Here is a 20,032-nt window from a genome sequence, read left to right on the forward strand (position 1 = left end):
CCAGCCATGTTACGGAGGATTTCACTATGCACAATACTGTGCATTAAAATGGCGGTGTGCACACAGATCCTCTGGAGTAAATGATGGTCATTTATGTGATTTAATGTTATACCATCATCTCATCATACGCATGCTGTTAAAATAACATTTTGCAGGTTTGTTTACAATTCACCTATACACCCTGTACATACCTCATTAACATGTGCGATCCAAACTTGAAAGTATAAAATCCAAGTATTTTGCCATCTCTTGAATGTGTGTTTCACCTGTCGCTCCTTACCGCTGAGCTATCATCAAGAGGCGAGTAATCTTATTTGTCGTGAGGATGAATGGTGATCGAGCTACACTACCCATAGGGACATCTAAAGGTCCCTGGTTCAGTCCCCGTTCCTAGAACGGTACGATATATCCAGAATTGACAAAAAAAAAGGCATAACAATAGAGAAAGTATTTTTAAAACAAAATAATAAAATAGAACGCATATTTTAATGATTGCATTTAAATGTAAAGGCTACAGTACAGCCTGTTTATATCGCATTAGTAAGTTTGTGTATTGTTAATAACTTTAATAATATCAGTAACACTAAACATGAGAACCTATGAAAAATACTTACATAAGCAAGCGAGGAATGAACAGAAAAACAACAGTTCTTTTTTTTCGTTTTCTCAGATTTGAAAACAAAAATACAACAGACTTTAATTTTCGCATTTAACGATAAGAGACTTAATATTCCGCCTCCTAGTATTGCGGGAAAGATAAACACGAACATTGTTGGAACTTGCGCATTTTACGCGATACTTCGAAATTTCAATTCATGTTAAGTCAAACTTTCAGATTGTTTTTGATGATAAAAATCAGATGTCATTATTCAAAACCTGCACATAGGGAGACCATACAGCAGTAGGGTGACCATACGTTCCGTTTTAACAGGAACAGTCCCGTTTCGGAGACGTGTCACAGTCGTCCCGTGGATATTATTTAAAAGCACTATTTGTTCCGTTTTATGAAAGTCTAGGAGTAAGATTCAAAACTAAGTCTAAATTTGAGAAACATTTCATGCTTTAAAAAAAATGTTGATATAATTTTGTTTGCGTTTCATGCACTTCATAACAATCAAAATGGTCCATTATCGACTAAGACATTCGAGCAGACAGCAATTCACTGTTTAAGTTAGCTCGCGTCGAGGGTTGTATATTTTGTATGTATTCCTTTATTTGTAGAGCAGTGAATAAGCATGGCCAAGAAACGTACATATACGTAGTTTCAATACGGACCTGCAACAAGAATTTAAATTACTAAGTCTTGACAAACTCAAAAGACAAATCTCTCGTTGTATGTAAGACATGTGGGACGTTTTCTGAACGGTTGGTGAAGAATAGGGCTAAAGCTGTTCTGATTAATACCTCTCGCATTCCTCAACTTCAGCGTATAAATAACATCAAAAGTTGATCAGAAGGGAGTAAAAACACTCTGAAAATCATACCGAGATGATAATAATGAATATATTTTGAAAACGGGAGATATTTAATTTATCATTTATAATGTATAATTTATGTTATCCATACTTTAATAAATAATAATAATAATACGCTATTATTAACAATTATTTTATAATTAAGCCAAACCTATGTTTTCAGGAAGCAGCGGAGAGGTGAGGTAATCTGACCTCCATTAAATGTCCCGTTTTTGGGTCAAAATATTATGGTCACCCTATACAGCAGTCAAAATTTTTGACGGTGATAAAATTCTAACGTTCTTCCTGTAGTCATGCCCTTCTCAACTTCATGTTCTCGAACACGTGAAACCTTCACTGGCGTAATGGCACAATTACATAAATAAATGTAAACGATACGAATGTAGAAGGTAGACTGTACTCATTGTAGCAGAAAGTATACGCTAATGAGCAGGGAACGGATTTTAAGGTGCATAACTTTAGAATAGGGGAGAAAGTGAGTGAGCGGAGAGAAGTAGCACTAACTGTTGCAAACGTCTGGTAGCTGCAGTCGCGTTGCTCGTTCCATGTAATCCCTTTCCCTCTGAGCAGTTCATTGCCCCCTTTCGAGCCACTACTTGCGCAGAGGACTTGCTTTATTTGCTTTCTCCTGGGACAGGTATAGTTCCTGAGATACATCAGTATCAATGGTCTCAATTGCTGATCTACATGGCCAAGTATTCAGACATTTTTCATTACCATAGGCCATAAGATCTTTAGCATGATATTTATTTGCGTGTTGCAGTTCTGATATATAGGAAGGTATCAATATTTCGATCGCCGTCTCCCAGCAGTCCTACATTACTTGTAAATTTTGTAGACCGAACAGTGCACGTTTAGAAAATTTTCATGTGCACACACACACAAACCTCGCCCCCAAAGCCTCGCGAGGATGAGTGGCGCCCGACCGAAGTCAACCTGCAACCCCACCGAAAGGCGCAGACCTCGCCTGAGACACTAATGCACTCTCCAAGCACATTATAGCCCCATGTCTGGTCTTTTGCCTAGGTGCAATCTTCCCCTCGGAATAGATCCAGTAAAGCCGGATTTCTCCCTTGGGGAAGCCGCCATTCCATGCAGGCATGCACTAGTATGCAACTCTGCCTACGTGGGACATCGGGTATCTAAACTAAATCTGGTTTCAATCTTATGGAAAGAAGATTTTTACCAGACGGCGAAAATTAAATAGACAGGAAAAACTACAAGAAACAAGAAAGAGAAAATGAAGGGAAGCTCCCTAGGACAAAATTCTGCAAGCAGACAAAACCTCGGATGTCTTTGAATACAATAGCTTCATCTAGATTCTGGTGTGCGAAAAAAAAACACGTTGAAGGGGGTTGGGGGTAAAAAACACACACCCTATTGGTTCCTATCCTTACGGGGGAGGATGGCGTCGGGAATTTTAGGGCAGGTAGGTAAAGCCCGAAGGTTATCTGCAAATCTGTATGTTAGTTGGACCTACACATTCCGACTTACAACCTTGTTTAATAAATTCTGCCTCTCGGGGCACGAAAATGGCAACCCATAAGATGGCATTTTTGAGAAAATGGCGATTGAATATATGGGAAATTCATTAATTTCACATATACCGTATCTTTTAAATGTCTTGAAACTATGAGTTAGATATACAATAGACTTTCAATGATCACATTTAGGATCATTTAGGAGCAAGATAATGGTATTCAACACAACTTTTTTCCTGTGCAACATAATGGTACACACCACAAATGAATGAAAACTAAAGAAACCAATACTTATACTTTCATAACTATCTGAGGAACTTCCACTGCTTGATGACTTGTACGATAAATCACTACTTCATAATCACTTATATATCCGACAAGTTCACTTTCCAATTGCTCCGATGGATGTGTACACTCACCCAGCATGACGGCCATCGTGCCTTGTGGGTTACCACTATGCTGCTACGAATATGTGGTGATGGTATAATTTCGCTCACACCAGAAAACATACATGGAAGTATCACATGCGAACTTTGACAAAACGGGAGGAAAGATAAGCATATGTAGGCTCGTGAAACAATTGTAACTCAATTTTGGTCAAACTGTGGTTTACCATTATCTTGCACCGAGGGGCAGAATTATCGAAAGTGAATTTTGAAGTAAGGCCGAAAAAGAGCAGCATCGGAATTAACTGCCAAAGACGTCTGCGTGAAAGGAGGCGCACATAGTCCATGCTTTCATAGTACCTGGTCTAGTTACGTGATATACACTAGGCGCATGCGCAGTGACGAGAGGAATAGAGCATCATTGAAGTTGGCGGTCTACAGTTGTGTAGTCAGACTTGGAACCAGAACCCCACTAATGTGAAAGTTCTGGTTATTCTCGCCGTACCTCCGGGACAGACCGTTAATGAGCAGAATGACCACAGATAAGTTAATTTGATTAGCTTGTCTGTGGTATTACTGTTCATTTTTGGAACATGACCTGCGTTGCGAAAGAAGAGGGGACACTTTCTGCTGAATCCTCCCGTCATTTTGCAGGACAATGCTCGGGCGCATATAGCGCAACCTGTGGCTGATTTGTTAGCTCGATGGGGCTGGCAGATGCTCTAACAACACCTGTGACTTTGATTTGATCCCTAAGATGAAAGGCATTCGCTTCCGAACTGTTCCAGAGATTCTTCAGACAATAGACCGCTCCATTCGAACCATCAACCGAACAGGCACTGCTACAAAAATACTACGACTTGCACATCTCTGGCAACGGTTGTACACGATGCTGGTCACTACATCGAAGGGTTGTAAAAGTTTCACAGAGGTATCTCTTTCTTATCATTTGTAAATTAATAGTTGCTACTTTTAAATTTCCAACTCACGTATACTATTATGAACAGTGGCGGCGATTTGGTTCCAAAAAGGAAGGAGAGGGGCAAGCACATTTTACTTTTCCTTGGTAGATAATCTCTAGCATAGTGCGGGGACAAAAGTAGCAAAACGTGGGGGAGGGGGCAACTGCTCCTCACGCCCCCTAATCGCTGCCACTAACCGAATATATGAATTTACTGGAGTATCATATCTTGTTGATGTAACACTTTCCTGGTAGCAAGTAGCCTTTTAACAAACGATAAAACGTGAGAAACAGAATCAACAGAAATGTGTTGATAAAACCCCGCAAGCCAAGAAAATCGTTGCCGTTGCAAGAGTTCTACATGAAATTTCATTGGTCAACAACTAGCAACTCGAAGTTTATTTTTAACATGTATTTTACATCTGATCTCCAAAACTTCGATACTTTTTTGTTTTATGTGTCCCGATCTCGCTTTAATTAATTTCTAGCTTGCATCGGCAATATGCACGTACCTTGTAGCATCATCAACAAATGCGCATCGCCAGTTTTAGCTTTTTCCTCTTTCTTTTAATTCCTCTGAATTTCTATCCTAGCCCTTTATGGCCGTTTCGTCTTCTTTTAGTGCTATTTTTAAGACCAGAGAATTTTCTCACCGAAGCCTGGGGATAAATTCGTTTCGAATTTTTCCTGAGCTCTGCGATTTCGTTTTACACGGAGATAAAACTCGACCTTTAATCTCTGTAAATCTTGCCGCGGTTCTACGGGGTCCGAGAGTAAAAAGGGAACGCATCAATAAATGAGACTGGATTTTCAGCACCTCCTTCTTTTTTCCGTGTTGGAATTTAATCTCATTTCTTGGGATTTACACTTTTGATTGTGATTCCGCCTCGGGCGGTGTTGAATATTGCAAGATGAACTTGTCTGCGAGTTCGGGTTGATTTACTTCCTTGGGATACTCCACATACAGTGTGTCCAGGAAATTGTGGCCCCTTGAATATAAGGTGGGGAACCCTCCGAGAATGCCAACCTCCACCTGTATACTTTCAGGTGTATGCACTTTGGGCTTTTAATCATAAATCTGGGGCCGGTCCCCATGGCGGAGAGGTTATCATATCGCGCTACGACGCCAGGGTTCCCGGGTTCGAACCTCGGCCTGGGCATGGGTGTTCCTGAGTGTCCATAAATTTCATCATGTCACCACTCATCCCCATCTTCGCAAATTAGCCAAAAGTGGCAGAAAAAGCGAAGCAAAATAAAGCAAATCAATCAATCATAAACCAGGGCGTCAGTTTGCTCAGAATTTAAAGGTGACGGTTAGTTGTACCCCGAGAATACCTAAATGGGCGAGATGCACCGCTAAACTCTTCGAACCAAGGGGTCAGTTGCACCGCTAAATCCGTGCTCGACTCAAAATTTTCCTTATATTCCATATCTTTTACACTGAATTCGTCTGTAAAACCTGAAGGTACATCACTTATTTCCCTTCTAATTAATTTTTGTGGCCGTTCGTTCAATTCGTCGAGAGCTTTCCTTTTAACACTATTCGAGATGGCTTGTCTTTTCAAGTTGTTATCGGGGTCATGATTATGGTTCACATCACATTTTACAATAACTGTGGCATTTCCGTTCGTATAAATCTTTGCTAAGCAATTTCTTTTTACGCATCCATTTAAGTCCTTCTTGCGTTTCATGCTGCCTGTAAAATTTATGACTACCGTAAACCATAAGCCTGCGTCCTTTTCGCTCATCATGAATTCCATTATTACTAAAACTTCAAACAAACGATAAGACATTCGATACTAACAAAGTTAGGTACGTACCTTCAGGCAACACACGTTACCACAGCACATGCAAGACAGCGTAGCCGACGAAAAATTTCACGTCGGCTACAGCAAGACAGGCTATGACGTCATGTATCCGGAACTGGTGCAACTCGCTTGTTTGTACACGAGGAAGTCGGGTGCAATTCGCCCAGTCGTTTGACTGACATGTTATGCTAGTGGTGCAATGGACCCTTGTCCGAATTTACCGGTTCCCCTGTTTATTTTTTTTAAATGTTATTATTGTTATATATTTGAGTAAGAGATGGGTACCTGGTGGCAACCCTGGAGGTAAAAGCGGCCGGAGCGTGACGCTGCTCACATCACATCCTACCCCCACATTCCCTAAATGTGCCTTCATCGGACGGTGCTATATGCAAGGGGAACTTCGCCTCTATCTTTTATATATTTGAAGGCCAAGACTTCTTCTGGCAGCCAGAATAAGTCTTGTGTACAGCCAACGGCAAAGATAACAGTAGGCAAATTGTCAATCACTATTTTCTTGCTTGCTTGCTTGATTTGTTCTTTTAAGTCCACTTTATGCACAGTAAGGCTAATCTGGACTAGACCTACAGTTTAAAGTGGGATCCGAACCACTTGTGCCTCCACCGGGTATCGAACCCGGGACCCCTGATTACAAGGCGACGACGCTACCACTGCGCCATCGGGGAGGCCAATCACTATTTTCATTCTCTTTCATTTTACATTCTATGCTGTTTTAAGGCATGGAATTATTTTGCTTCGAGGTATACATTGTCCTCTGCTTATTGACGTTTTTATTTCAATGCATAATCATTACGTTGTGGAAAACAGACTGAGTGAAAATGAAGATGGATAATTCGCTTACTACTTCTTTTGCCGTTGGGTGTACAAGATTTGTCTATTATATATTTTCAGTTGCTTAAATTGGCATGTGAGTACTTTCTTCGAGTGGGGTCCTTGTGAGGTACATGTTAGACCTCACCGAGTATAATTTTAATTCTATAGCCAGGATTTGTATGTGAAGGAGATGTGGGACAGACAGCGGCTCAGGATTTGTGGTTACGCATACTTTTTTGTAGAACTCAGTTCTCATTGTGCCATATTTTCCTGCCCTTTACGTTCTTTTTTTAAGGAATACTAGACCAAAGGGAGTTATGACCCCCACCAACACCCCCTTGGGCACGCTACTGCGGACAAATATGTTACTAGATTGGACGTTTGTTTAAACTGTACTTCCAAACTATCTCTGAAAGAAGCAAAACAAATTTCGACTCTACTTTTAGCTCAGATAGATTAATCGGAACTAGACATACAAGTTAACGTACGATCCTAACTATGCAATGGGTTTGTACCTGAGAACTCAGGACTTATTTCAAGTAGATAGCGTTACCACTAAGTTCTCGGGGAAACCCTGGAAGAAGTAGTGTGCTGTGTGCATGTAGATTGTATGTCGTTGGATTTAACATAGCTTTTGGCAAATCACCACGATGGAAGAATGGATGAGACGATATTAATGAAATTCTAGCCCAAAACCATACTCCATATGCGCCCTTCCCATTTAAAGAAATAAAGTTGGATCCAAGATTGCGGACGTTGTCATGACATGCACCGAAAAGTTTCCCCCTAGGCCTAGCATATGACTACAATGACTAATTGCTGCCATCTACACTCACTTTCATTTTATAAGGTTTGACTCACCCTGTATAATATAATAATACATGAATACAGATAGAATGAATGATTAAACTAAAGAAAAATAAAGAATTTAACATGTACCTACAATTACGAATATACTTATTACAGTAATATTAGTCATAAAATAATATCAATGTGAAAGAACAAAAAATATTAAAAAATACAAATACCAAAAAAATATATGAGTAGAGAAATACTGAGAAAAACATGAATGTTAACATAAGGTTGCCTTTAAGTAAATAATAATAGTAAAAATAATAATTTTAAGATAGTGATAAAATTCAAATAGTTCCAGATATATGTGGAATATGAGTGTTTTGTCGTTTGTTGAGTGCCAGTTTAATTGTAGTATGTGCCACTGTTCTGCTGTTGTTCCTGTAGAAGCATTTCTTTCAATTTAATTTTGAAACTCTTATTCATTTTTGTGGATTTAACATTTGTTGGTAGTGCATTCCATGCTTTCGGGGCAGATATAGAAAAGGATGAGGTATATAGCGTAGTCGAATGGTGAGGAATGTCAAGTTCGTTGTGACGACGTATCCCGTACCTGTGAATTGTGTTGCGATTACATAATTTTTGAAATGAGTATGCACATTTACGTTCAGTTTGCAGATCATGAATAAAAGATAGACAGTGCAGTAGCCTTTTGTTGACCATTAAAATATAATAATTATTGCTTTCATTCAAACAGAAAATGTAATGTGTTTTTTATTTATAGTAGAATCTTTCCTAAACAAGAAAATATTGAAGAGTCTTAAAATTGTAGATTAGCTTCAATAAATAAACGATAAAATGTCGAGGGTTGTAAGGAGTGACGTCCTGGTAAGGCACCCAACAGTCTACCTCACATCCCCGTAGTACATCCAGTAAGAGCTTGCCAACGAGGCTCTGGCGCCCTGATCCACGGTCCGGATAATACTCTATGGAGTTGTGTTTTTCTTTGCCCTTGTGTGTGCGGAGTGCCTCTCTGCAGCCTTAGCTTTTAATAATTAAGACGATTTTATCCTCAGAATCAGCGTAGTTTAAGTTCTTGTTAAGTAGGGTGAATTAATAGTTTTAAAAATTGAGTTACGAAGTTTTTAAAAGACCTGTTCTATTTATTGTTAGGGGCTTGTTATCCCATCTTTTTTTTAATTTAAGTCTTCTCCCCGTATTTTGTGAAAGGGAAAAATAGCCTATGTGTTGATATGCCCATAATACAGAAATCAATCAATCGATAAAATATCGAAAATATAACAAGTGGGGAGCCGGTCCCCGTGACGGAGTGGTTATGACATTGCGCTACGACGCCGGATTCGAATAACGGCTTGGGCATAGATGTTTGTGAGTGTCCATTCATCAATTTCATCATGTCATCACTCATCTCAATCTTCGCAAATTTGCCAAAAGTGGCACAAGAAGCGAAATAGAATAAAGCAAATCAATCCATCAAAGATGGACACAATTTTTTCTTGCTTAGTGGAGACAGTGCAGAGCTGACACATTAGATATGCATTTTTTTTTTGTATTTATTTATTGTCGATTTCGGTCTTCCTTCTCCTATTTCTTTCCTAGCAACTCGTTTATATTGAATTTGGGGTTTCAGAAATGGCCTATGCCAACAATCCTGATGGTGGGGCAACCACACATTGTACGCCGAACTGGTGCAGGCTCTGTTAGTGTGGGGGCTGTCGTTAGAACATCTTCGATTTCCTGCTTCCTTTCTTCAAAACCCTTCCTGATCTCCTCCACCTCGTATGGAAGGTTCTCCCAGAAGTGCTGTCATCGACGATAAGTGTAGTCTCCTGCCAACGTACCATCTCTTCTCAAAACCCGTTCTTTCGGCACTGCCCTCCGTCTGCGTCTTCGTCCTGAATCTCAGAAGTCTGAGCAGAATTGTTGACTGTCCATGCAGGATTCTGTCGGTCAGGTTTAGAGGAGTATCGATGTAATGATATTGTTCAGGAATATGATTTATTGATTTGGATTATTTTACTTTACTTGTCTCCCACTTTTGGCGTTCCACTTGATGTGATAACGATTGCATGCGACTTGAAAGGCAATTGAATATCGAATGTTAATTTTCCCTGCTGGTCGCTTGAGGACGTCCCCCAATTCTAGTGTTTGGAAGTAACTAATAACTGCAACCTAGTTAAAAGTAGCAGTTATTTTTCATCTCTTCTCTTCATTTCAATTTCCTTCTTCTTCCCTATTCGCTCCCTCTCTCTTCCTTTCTCTCTTTTAGATCTTCTCTCTCTTTCTCTCAGAAAGAAGAAATAAAGAGAGATCTAGAGATGGGCGAGAGAGAGAGAGAGAGAGAGAGAGAAAGAAACACATGATAGGATGAGGAACATGTAAAAAAAAACCTGTGATCTATGGTTTTCTTACTCTGGCATGAGTTGTGTAAGGCCGGGTATTACGAGGGTTACTATTTATATTTTGAGCCTTGGCAACACTGATTGAAGTCAGGCGCGATTTGACGCTTGCACGGAATCGTCTGGCATTATTGACCATAACGTACTTCAAATGTTTTCTCAATAGCTTCATTTGTGTTGTTTATGTTGCCTTGGAGATTGCGCGACAACAATAAAATGGAATTAACTCGTGAACATTTTCGTGCGATGACTTTTTACGTGGATTATCAAGACAAGAGTGCATCGATCAACTTACTTCCACATTTGGCGATGAAGCCCCACCCTTTGCCACTGTGAAACGCTGGTATAACGAATTTAATCGTGGCCGCCATTCGCTCACCGACGAGATTCGCGAAGGTCGTCCAAAATCAGTTGTTGTTCAAGAAAACATTGATGCTGTGCAAAACCTAATACTGCAAGATCGTCATGTGACATACTGTGAGATTGAGGCAACCATAGGCATTAGTTCCACCAGCATATATAAAATATTACATGATCATTTAGCTGTGAGAAAGGTATGTTCTCGTTGGATCCCACACAATTTGACAAAAACTCATGCATATGAGCCGGAACGTAAACAGCAGTCGACTGTATGGGTGTTTCAAGATGAACCCAATCCAACAAAAGTTGTTCGCGCTCGAAGCACATCGAAACAAATGGTCGCCTGTTTTTTCGGGAAAACTGGTCATGTGGCAACTGTGCCTTTAGAGGAACGTAGAACAGTCAACTCTGAATGGTACACAACAATTTGTTTGCCAGAGGTCTTCGGTCAAATACGGAAAACAAACAAACGCCGTCGGATCATTCTTCATCAAGACAATGCCAGCTGTCACACATCTCGTCTAACAACCGACTTTAAGAACAGTCAAAAAATCGAATTGATGGGTCATCCGCCGTACAGTCCTGATTTGGCACCCAATGACTTCTTCTTGTTCCCGAATGTCAAGAATAAATTGCGTGGACAACGATTTTCGTCGGCGGAAGACGCCGTTGATGCGTTCAAAAACCATATTATGGAGGTGTCTCAAGAAGATTGGAGAAACTGCTTTGACAAATGGTTCGAACGAATGCAAAAGTGTATTGACCATAAAGGAGAATACTTCGAAAAACAATAAAGCAGTTTTCAATGCCAAATTCCTGTTTTTTCATTGTTGGGCTCAAAATATAAATAGTGACCCTCGTATCGTGATCTAACCATAAAACAAGAAGTGATCCAATCTTGGAGTTTTGACATGATTACTGGTTGCAAGTTGCTCTGAAGTAGTTCGCCTGTTGCTACTAAATCCCCTGTATATACATTGTTGCAGCATGTAACCCTCTGTTGGGTTTGTGAAATAATTAATGAAAATATCCTGAATTTGAAATTGATTGGGCGACCATTAAATATTATTTGAACTCATTTAATCTTTACAGGCTAACATTAGCAAGGAAATAATAAAATGAGGCGAGATCTTGAAAAAAATCGCAATATTATTCAGGATATACTTAAAGGTTTGTAAAACTGCTTTCATTCAAAAGGATAATCTAACTTGGCTTAGTAAAAACTTTACTAAACAAGGAAATATTATTGAGAAAGAGTTTTAACGTTGTAGATTAGGGAGAGAGAAAGATAAAAGAAACATCCCAGAAAGACGGAGTGGAAAGAGAGGAAGAAAGGCCTTTCTATTTTTCTCTCTTTCAAAAGAGAGATTGAGAGAGAAACTATAGAGCGACCACAAACAAAGGAACCTTCGGCTAAATTCCTTCCCCTTCTTCCGTTCAGCTCGGGCCATAAGGAAGCATGCTCTACTCTGCCCCGCCCTCCTCGCGGGAGTACGGTTCACTAGAGTCGCGGGTCTGCGTAGTTTTTTTTTTTATGCTGGAGAGAGGAAGAGAAAGAGGACAGAGAGAGAAACTAGAGAGAGAGACAAAAAGAGATAACACGAAGAAAGACAGATGAGAAGATAATACATTTCTCGCTTTATCTCTGTCTTTCTTCCAAATTTCCCCTCATTTCCGGGGAGCGGGGGTAGAGAGATAAAGAACAGAAGAAAGGAAGAAAGAGAGAGAGAGAGAGAGAGAGAGAGAGAGAGAGAGACCGCGTTTCACTTACTTCTCTCTTCCTCTTTATAACAGAGTTACAAAAGGGGTGACCTTTTGAGAAGGCACGTTCACGTACTACTCCAATGTTGCAGTCCAACGAGGCCATGACGTCAGGACCTGTGGATAGTATAATTCTCTGTAGGGCATTGTGTTGCTCTCTGTTTTGTCCATATATGTGCTGAGTGCCCATTTACAGCCTCAGCTTTTAACCAAAGTAAAGAGATTTTAGCATTCAGAGATAAGTAAAGTGCTGGTTCTAGGATGTTATGCACCTTATAATGTGACGGGTGCAAAGAACCCAAGTGTTGACGCATCCCAAATTTTTTATTGCAATCAACCTAGTTACACGTAACAGTTACCGTGTTGATGTGCTGTAACTAGCTACTTTTTCAAGTAAGAGTTACTTTTTCTAAGCCTCCTTGCAGCAAGAACACATCTCCAACTAGAAGGGAAGTTTGTGTGGATGCTATAATATGTACTATTAAAGAGTTAGTTCAGACATAAAAGGGAAATTTCGTGAAAAAAGGGGAATGAACGGGATCCGCTGCGATCAATTTCGAGCCCAGGAGCGCGTCAAGTACGCATATCTGAGCGCTCAGCGAGCAACATGATCGCTCAGCTACTTGACGGCCAAATAAGCGTTGTTGGGCGACCGCTGCTCACTTGCTCCCTGAGCTTGATTGAACTTTTTGTTCGCCACAGAATATATCGTTTTGTGTTTCGATGTCGTGAGATGGCGCCTGAGCGAGAAGAAGTATTTGTGATTAACGGCTTGCCATATGGCAAGATGAAAGCATGGACGTCTAGAAGCGGGGGGGGGGGGGCAAGGGGGAGTCCACACCCCTCCCCTGGAAAATGAAAGTCAACCAAAAATTATATATTTCACCCATATAATTTAATTTCACCCACAATAATATATTTTAATTATTGCATGAACATGATAAATTCAAATTGAAGCAATGTTTTTTGAGGGAACAACACTATTATTGGGGAAAATGTAACTAGTCCCCCTCCCCGGAATCAAATATCTGGCTTGCTCCTCGCTGGAAAAAATCCTGCGGACGCCCATGGATGAAAATGTTGTTTATTCCAAACATATACCCAAAGAGTATAGACCTCAGTTTTTACATATTTGTGCAAGTGTGTGAAAACGAAAATTTCGAATAACGTTTGGTGGAAAATGTTTGCTTTTGTTCTCATTCATTAGCACCAATCATTGTTTAGAGAAGCAGTAATTATAATATATTATAATATTAGTTTTGCAACGCTCAATCACAGATGATGGCACTGATTGTTTTGATCAATGAGCACACCCATCAAGCATATGATTTTTGCTTAACGAGCGAAAATCTTGCTCAGCGAGCATCGCTCAGATACTCGACGCACCCGCAGGGTCTCCCCGATGGTAGCGTCGTCGTCCCGGGTTCGATACCCGATGGAGGCACAAGTAGTTCGGATCCCACTTTAAACTGTAGGTCCAGTCTCGATTAGTTTTCCTGTGCATAAAGTGGACTTAAAACACCAAATCAATCAATCAAATCGACTCGCCCGTGGTAATAACTCTCTACATGACTACTGCTAGGCCAGCAAATCAACATAAAACTACGGAATGTAGACATAATCGTTCAATGATATAGTACTAGATATTCATCCTTCTACTGTATAATTTCGTATTCTCGCGATCCAGTGCGAGTTAAAGTCAACGGTATCAAGTCCATGAATCGCCCACCAACCGCTGCGAAAGATCAAAGCGGGGTCGCTTCTCCTGTAGACAAAGAGAGCAGACGATACATGCTTTGAAGTCGGGAAGGATTTCGATTGAAAGCGACAGTTTCCTAGTCGAAGGGAGTTGATTTGCAAGAACTGTGCATCGCCAGAGACGCGCTTACAAAAACGTTATTCCAAGATGAATTGAACACGCGTCTGCAAGTCTTCCCGCGAAGGGAAAATCTAATTAACTCATTTATTGTGTTTCTCTCCTGAGCCAACAAAAGCAACCTTTTCCGTTGACAGAAGGAAGAAGCTTGTTTCTTCTCCTCGGATTAAACTTCCTGCCGTGAATACAGTTCGCGTTGTGAACAGTTTACCGTTCGTTTTACAAACAAAGTTGAATATAAATCAACATAAAAGCTTCTTTCTTTAGACAAAAACGAAAAATTAAACTCACTCACGGCAATATTTGACGTTATCCTTTGTGAGTGGGCTTCTTAAAAATCGTACAAACTTAGTAACTACAGTGCAGAAGAAATAGCTTGGCAGTGACGTCATCTCCCACCTTCACCTCTCCTTCCAGAAGCGAAGGCTCATTCGCTAGAGCGGACGACAAGGTGACGTGCAAACCAATCGAAATCATTCCCAGAGGGGTGATGCAGGCGTGCAAACCCCCACACTGCTACATTAGTCTAACAAACCCCAGCTACGAGCGAGGGATTGCAGGCTATTTTGTTTCTTTGTTAGGGAGGTTTTTTGGCTGGTTTTGTCATTGTTGTACAATGAGCAGTGGAGTAAATAAATGTAAGCCCTTGGACAGCCATACAAGAGAAATAGTTTTCAATGTGTATAAGTACTTTGATTGCCATGAAAACAAAACCACAGCTGTTCACAGAACGCCCGTGGCGACAGGTGTCAGTGAAAGATCTGTGTGGAGAATTTTGAAGGAGAAAGACAAAAGATTTGCGACTGCGAGCGGGAAACCTTTTTCAACGGCGGAGAAAAACCGACCGAATGCCCAGCAACGTGTGTCAAATCTGGATTCTTTTGATGAAGCAGTCGTGCGCCGAACAATCCATGATTTATACGAAAGGCATTGTTGTCACCGTACATAAACTGATGAAGGAACTGCAAGAAAATGTTAATTTTAAGGTTTCGCGTTGGTCGTTGCGTATGATCATAAGAAAATTAGGATTCAGATTTAAAAAGCATAGAGTAAATAGCAGGAAGCTACTCCTTGAACGAAACAGCATCGTTACTTTGTGGCGATCATTTTTGCGTGAAGTTAAAGAACTGCGCAGAGAGCAAACCGCCGGTCTTTCATTTACATGGATGAAAGTTTCGTGAACACACACCACACTGTCCCCAAAGTTTGGCTGGATTCCAAAGATTCTGGGGGGGGGGGGTTAAAAGTGCCAACAGGAAAGGGTCCCAGGTTTATAATTGTGCATGCCGGTGGTGAAAGTAGATTTGTGGAGGGGGCGTAGTTGGTGTTCCTTTCAAAAACAACTTCTGGTGACTATCATGGGGACATGAACACTAACAATTTTATGTTGTGGTTCGAAGAGCAGCTTATTCCCAATCTGCCCCCAAACTTGTTATTGTGTGTGACAATCCTCCATACCACAACAAGTTACTGAAAAAAATCCCAACACCAAACAGCAGAAGGATGAAATGAAGTCGTGGCTATCATCTCACAATATTCCGCATGCAGAAGGTTTGCTGAAAGCCGAATTATATGAAATAATTAAAATAAACAAACATAAAATAAACATCTAGCAGTGCTAACATTAAATTAAAAATTGGTAGTTTGTACCGCGATCCTTACTGCTCGTACTCTTACTCGTGCCATGGTTCCTTTCATAGTAGTTGGCAATGCTGACTTAGCAGGGAGTGACGTTACTGCCAGGTTATTCCTTCCCGGCTGTAACTTTCTCCTGCGAAGTGGGCTTTCTCATCCTGTTATGTATGTCTTTCTGCCCCAAGCAGCAGAAGTAATCTTGACTGTGTACTTCATGGTGAATCATATTTTTATGGAACCATCCGCATAGACGCTTGTTCCTTCTTGTAATGGCTGTTGAGTATATTTGGAACTGTATTGTCCATGTTACCGCGTTAACCACCGGCGAACCACCTTTCTTGATATACACAGTGTGTCCCATAATTTTCCGGACTGATGTCATAGTGCATTTACACATTCATTGCATGATTTGGAAAACACCCCTTCTCTAATTTGAACGTTGGGGAAGGATCCTCTTAAAAGTTACCATGTCGAAAATGACCAGAAAAACCAAAGGGTTCAACATTGTCGAGACTTGATTAAGGCTGCGGAGAGGGATTCCAATTTCCTGAAAACTATCGTGATCGGTGACGAAACGTGGTGCTTCCAATATGAGCCGTTAACAAAGCGCCAGAGTTTGGTGTGGAAAATCCAAAGGAAAGTTCGCCTGCAAAAGTTCCGTAGATATCAAGACGATGTTCATCATGTTCTTAGACTCCAGGGGTATCATTCACAGAGAATTTGTTTCCCAGGGACCACAGGGGAGTTCTACCTTGAGGTTTTGAAGCGTTTGTGGGCACGAATTAGACGGGTACGTCCACAATGCCGACAACAGGGCACATGGTCCCTTTTTATTGACAGTTCACCAAGTCACCGGTCTATGCTTGTCCATCAATTTTTTGCTTCCTAGGGGATTTTCTACTTGATCATCCCCCCTATTCTCCTGACTAGTTCCTTTTCCCGAAACTGAAAGTGCGGATGAAAGGGACCCAGTTTGATGCTGTTGCAGACATTCAAAGATCTTTGATCGAGTATTACAACACTATTCCCGTCAAAGAGTTCCAGAAGTGCTTTGACAAGCTTTATGAGCGTCGTATTCAGTGTATTGAAGCACAAGTTATGTAGTTTGAATAATATACACCTAAGAGTGTCATTGCGGGTGCGTTTCCTATTTTCTCGTCCTAGCCCGGAAAATTATGGGACACACTGTATATTGTTATACATTTAGCTTTAATGCGAGGGTTGGAAAGAAAGTAGTGGCAACATTGTCGTCACGGTACAAATGACCAACTGAGGGCGTTGCTGTTCCCCCTACGTCTAGAAATTTAACGCACTCATTGTCGCTAATGCAGTGCGCACAGATAGACGAATACGGAGCTGTGAAGTAATGTTGTGAAATCGAACCGCTCTAAAGCGAAGCTTTCGAAAAGAGAGCAGCATGCTTGGTAGAAATTCAACGGAATGTCATGCAAGTCTACGAGAAACATGTGGCACTGAAGCCTTGCCATATCGTTCGATGGCCTTGGAACAGCAACGCCCTCCTTATGCGACGTGTGGACAGTGTTGCAAATACTTTCTTTCCAGTCCTCGTATATGGGTAATTACTCATTATATATTATGCAAACTATTGAATCAATCTCCTAAACCACCCTACCCGGCTTTCTGTCCTGCGCTTGGCCGAGACAGTGTTGCTACATTAAGAGAAATTTCCCTTGTGCAGGAAAATCTAGGTCTACTTTTGGGTAAATAAAGATAAGAGCTTTTATGAAAAATGTAGAAATTGCAGGAAAATGTGAAGTTGTCGAACTTCTGTTTTTGTCTTACTTGCAAGTCTGCATTGGGCCTATATTTCTATTGCTTCCAATTAACCCAAATGAGGTGTATAATAAATATATATAATTAGTAAATTTTTTGCGGTAACCAGGTCGAAGTTTCAGAATACGTCACTAGATGGCACTGTTATAAAACTAATGCAAAGAGCTTTCTTATAAGTACATAAAAAATCCGAAAATTGTGTTTGTGCATTCAAATGTTGTTCTGAAATCCTTTACTCAACTCTGCATGATCACAAAGCTACCAGACGTTCAGATTAAGTTGAAAGAGTCCATTATTACTCTTTTCTCAATTCTTCCTACTGTAGTCAGACGTACAAATATCCAGATTTGTATTTGTTACAGCCAGGAATATATTGTTTCTTTCTATAAACATCTCCGCTGATGCTAATTGTCAAGTGAATTTTGATTCTAATTAGTTGAGTTAATTATTATATTGATCTGTAGTTATATAAAACTAATTTTAACTTCATGTTTGGCTGTTTCGTTATTTAGAATAACTTTTGATTAACCGAAGTATTTCTTATATTAAAATGAACACTTTTCATAGCATTTCAGAGTTTATTTAATTGGGGAGTATATATTTAATTCGAAGCTATGTATTTTACAGATCATAGATTGTTCCCGGTAGAAGCCTCGGCAATAAAGGGCGGGGAGAGAGAATGTTATCGAATACAACAGGATAGTATAATAACAGTGATTGGGCCATTTTACTGATTCAAATTGCTCTGCTCCCATTCAGATTCGTTGACACACATTTGGTAATTGGTAATTGTGCCGCTAGAACGTGGCCCGTGAAGCGGCTGGAAACACGCCTCTTGCCGGCGGAATAAGATGTGCCTGACCCCTCAACTGAAGAGCATAGCGCATTTGGCAACTTTCCAAGCCGATATTTCGTCCAGTTTCTCTTCGGTAAGCACCCTGCGGAACAGAGCTAACTCTGATTGGTTTATTGATTTTGTTTACTTCACTTTTCTGCCACTTTCGGGTGATCGCCACAATGAGGATGAGTGATTATATGATGAAACTAATGAAGGCACACTCACAAAGAACACCCATGCCCAGATCGATCTCGAACACCTCCCTCTGAATCAGTGGCGGCGATTGGGTTTCAAAACTAGGGGGGCAAGGTGCCAAAACTGGTGGGGCAAAGACAGTTTTCTTTCCTTTGTAGGTAGGGTTTAGCATAGTGAGGGGGCAAAAGTGGCAAAAAGTAGGGGGGCAGCTGCCCCACTCACCCCCCCCCCCATAATCGCCACTACTGCCTCTGATCATCAACATGTTATCATCTGAACATGGCATCTCTTTGTCTTGAATGTCAGTATTTGCTTCCATAAGGGCGGATTTATCGCTTTGACGAAATATTTACAAACATATTCGCTTCCGTTAAGGATCGCTAAGATGATATGTTGTAAACAGATAAATGTCGAGTGTGGATAAGTGTTATTAGTATTGCTATACTGCCGCAACATAATATGTACGATTCTCATGTGAAAACAAACTCGTAGATAAGAAGTAATGCGTGTGAATGCAATCTTTCTCAAATGTGTGGCAGTACAAGGACAATATTTCCAAAATATTCTGTTACAAACGTAAGTTATTACTTTACTCGTAATTGTATTTTAAATAAATGTAGGTTATACACTCGAGTTGAGATATCGCCGGCATGCAGCGTCTATCCTGCCGCTACATGGGCCGCGTTCTTGCGGCACAATAACAAAATGATGGCACACTCTGTCTATGTGCGTTTGTGTGCATGTGTGTGTGTATGTATTTGTCGACGAATCTGATTGGGAGCAGGGAAATTCGAATCGGCAAAATGGCCCAGTCACTGTTGCTCTAGTATATATACACATTGTTCACTCAGGATATTTTAAATGGGGGATGGCAACTCCTGAAAATACATTTTGAATGAGTAAATAGGAAATGCAGCGAATTAATTATAATGCCTTATTTTAGTGATAAAAGTAAGCCCAATAAGAGTTGCCAAATTGAGCTCTTCTCCCAAGTAACTGTTGTTAACGTTACTTTTATTGCAAAAATTAACTCTGACAGTTACTTTTATATGTAGCTAATTAAAGTTAGAATTTCTCAAGAAAAGTAACTCTTACTTCCAAATTTGATTTATGTAGATTGTCACGAGAAAGCTCGAAGCTCATTTCCATCAATGCAGCCCGACCCTGTGGCCGAGTGGTTAGCACATCGCGCTGCGACGCCAAGGGTCCCGGGTTCAAATCCCGGTCGGGTATGGTTGTTTGTGAATGTCCATTTTCATCCATTTCATCATCTCATCACTCATCCCCATCGTCGCAAATTAGCCAAGAGGCACAAAACGCGAAGTAAAATAAACTAAATCAATCAATCAATCCATCAATGTACATTTCAACGGCTTGAAAAGAGGACGCTGCATATAATCCAATATGGCGTTTATAAAC

At 40.5% G+C, this 20,032-nt stretch overlaps 1 protein-coding gene across 1 annotated transcript in view; it reads left to right on the forward strand.

Annotated features, from left to right (window-relative positions):
• Pde6 (phosphodiesterase 6) overlaps positions 1–20,032 on the forward strand; it is a 649,430-nt gene that overhangs the window by 40,372 nt on the left and 589,026 nt on the right. The gene's annotated exons all lie outside the window — the stretch shown is intronic.

Source organism: Lepisma saccharinum, chromosome 19 (genome assembly GCF_977018435.1).
Source record: "Lepisma saccharinum chromosome 19, izLepSacc3.1, whole genome shotgun sequence".
In the NCBI taxonomy this organism is placed as follows: Eukaryota; Metazoa; Arthropoda; class Insecta; order Zygentoma; family Lepismatidae; genus Lepisma; species Lepisma saccharinum.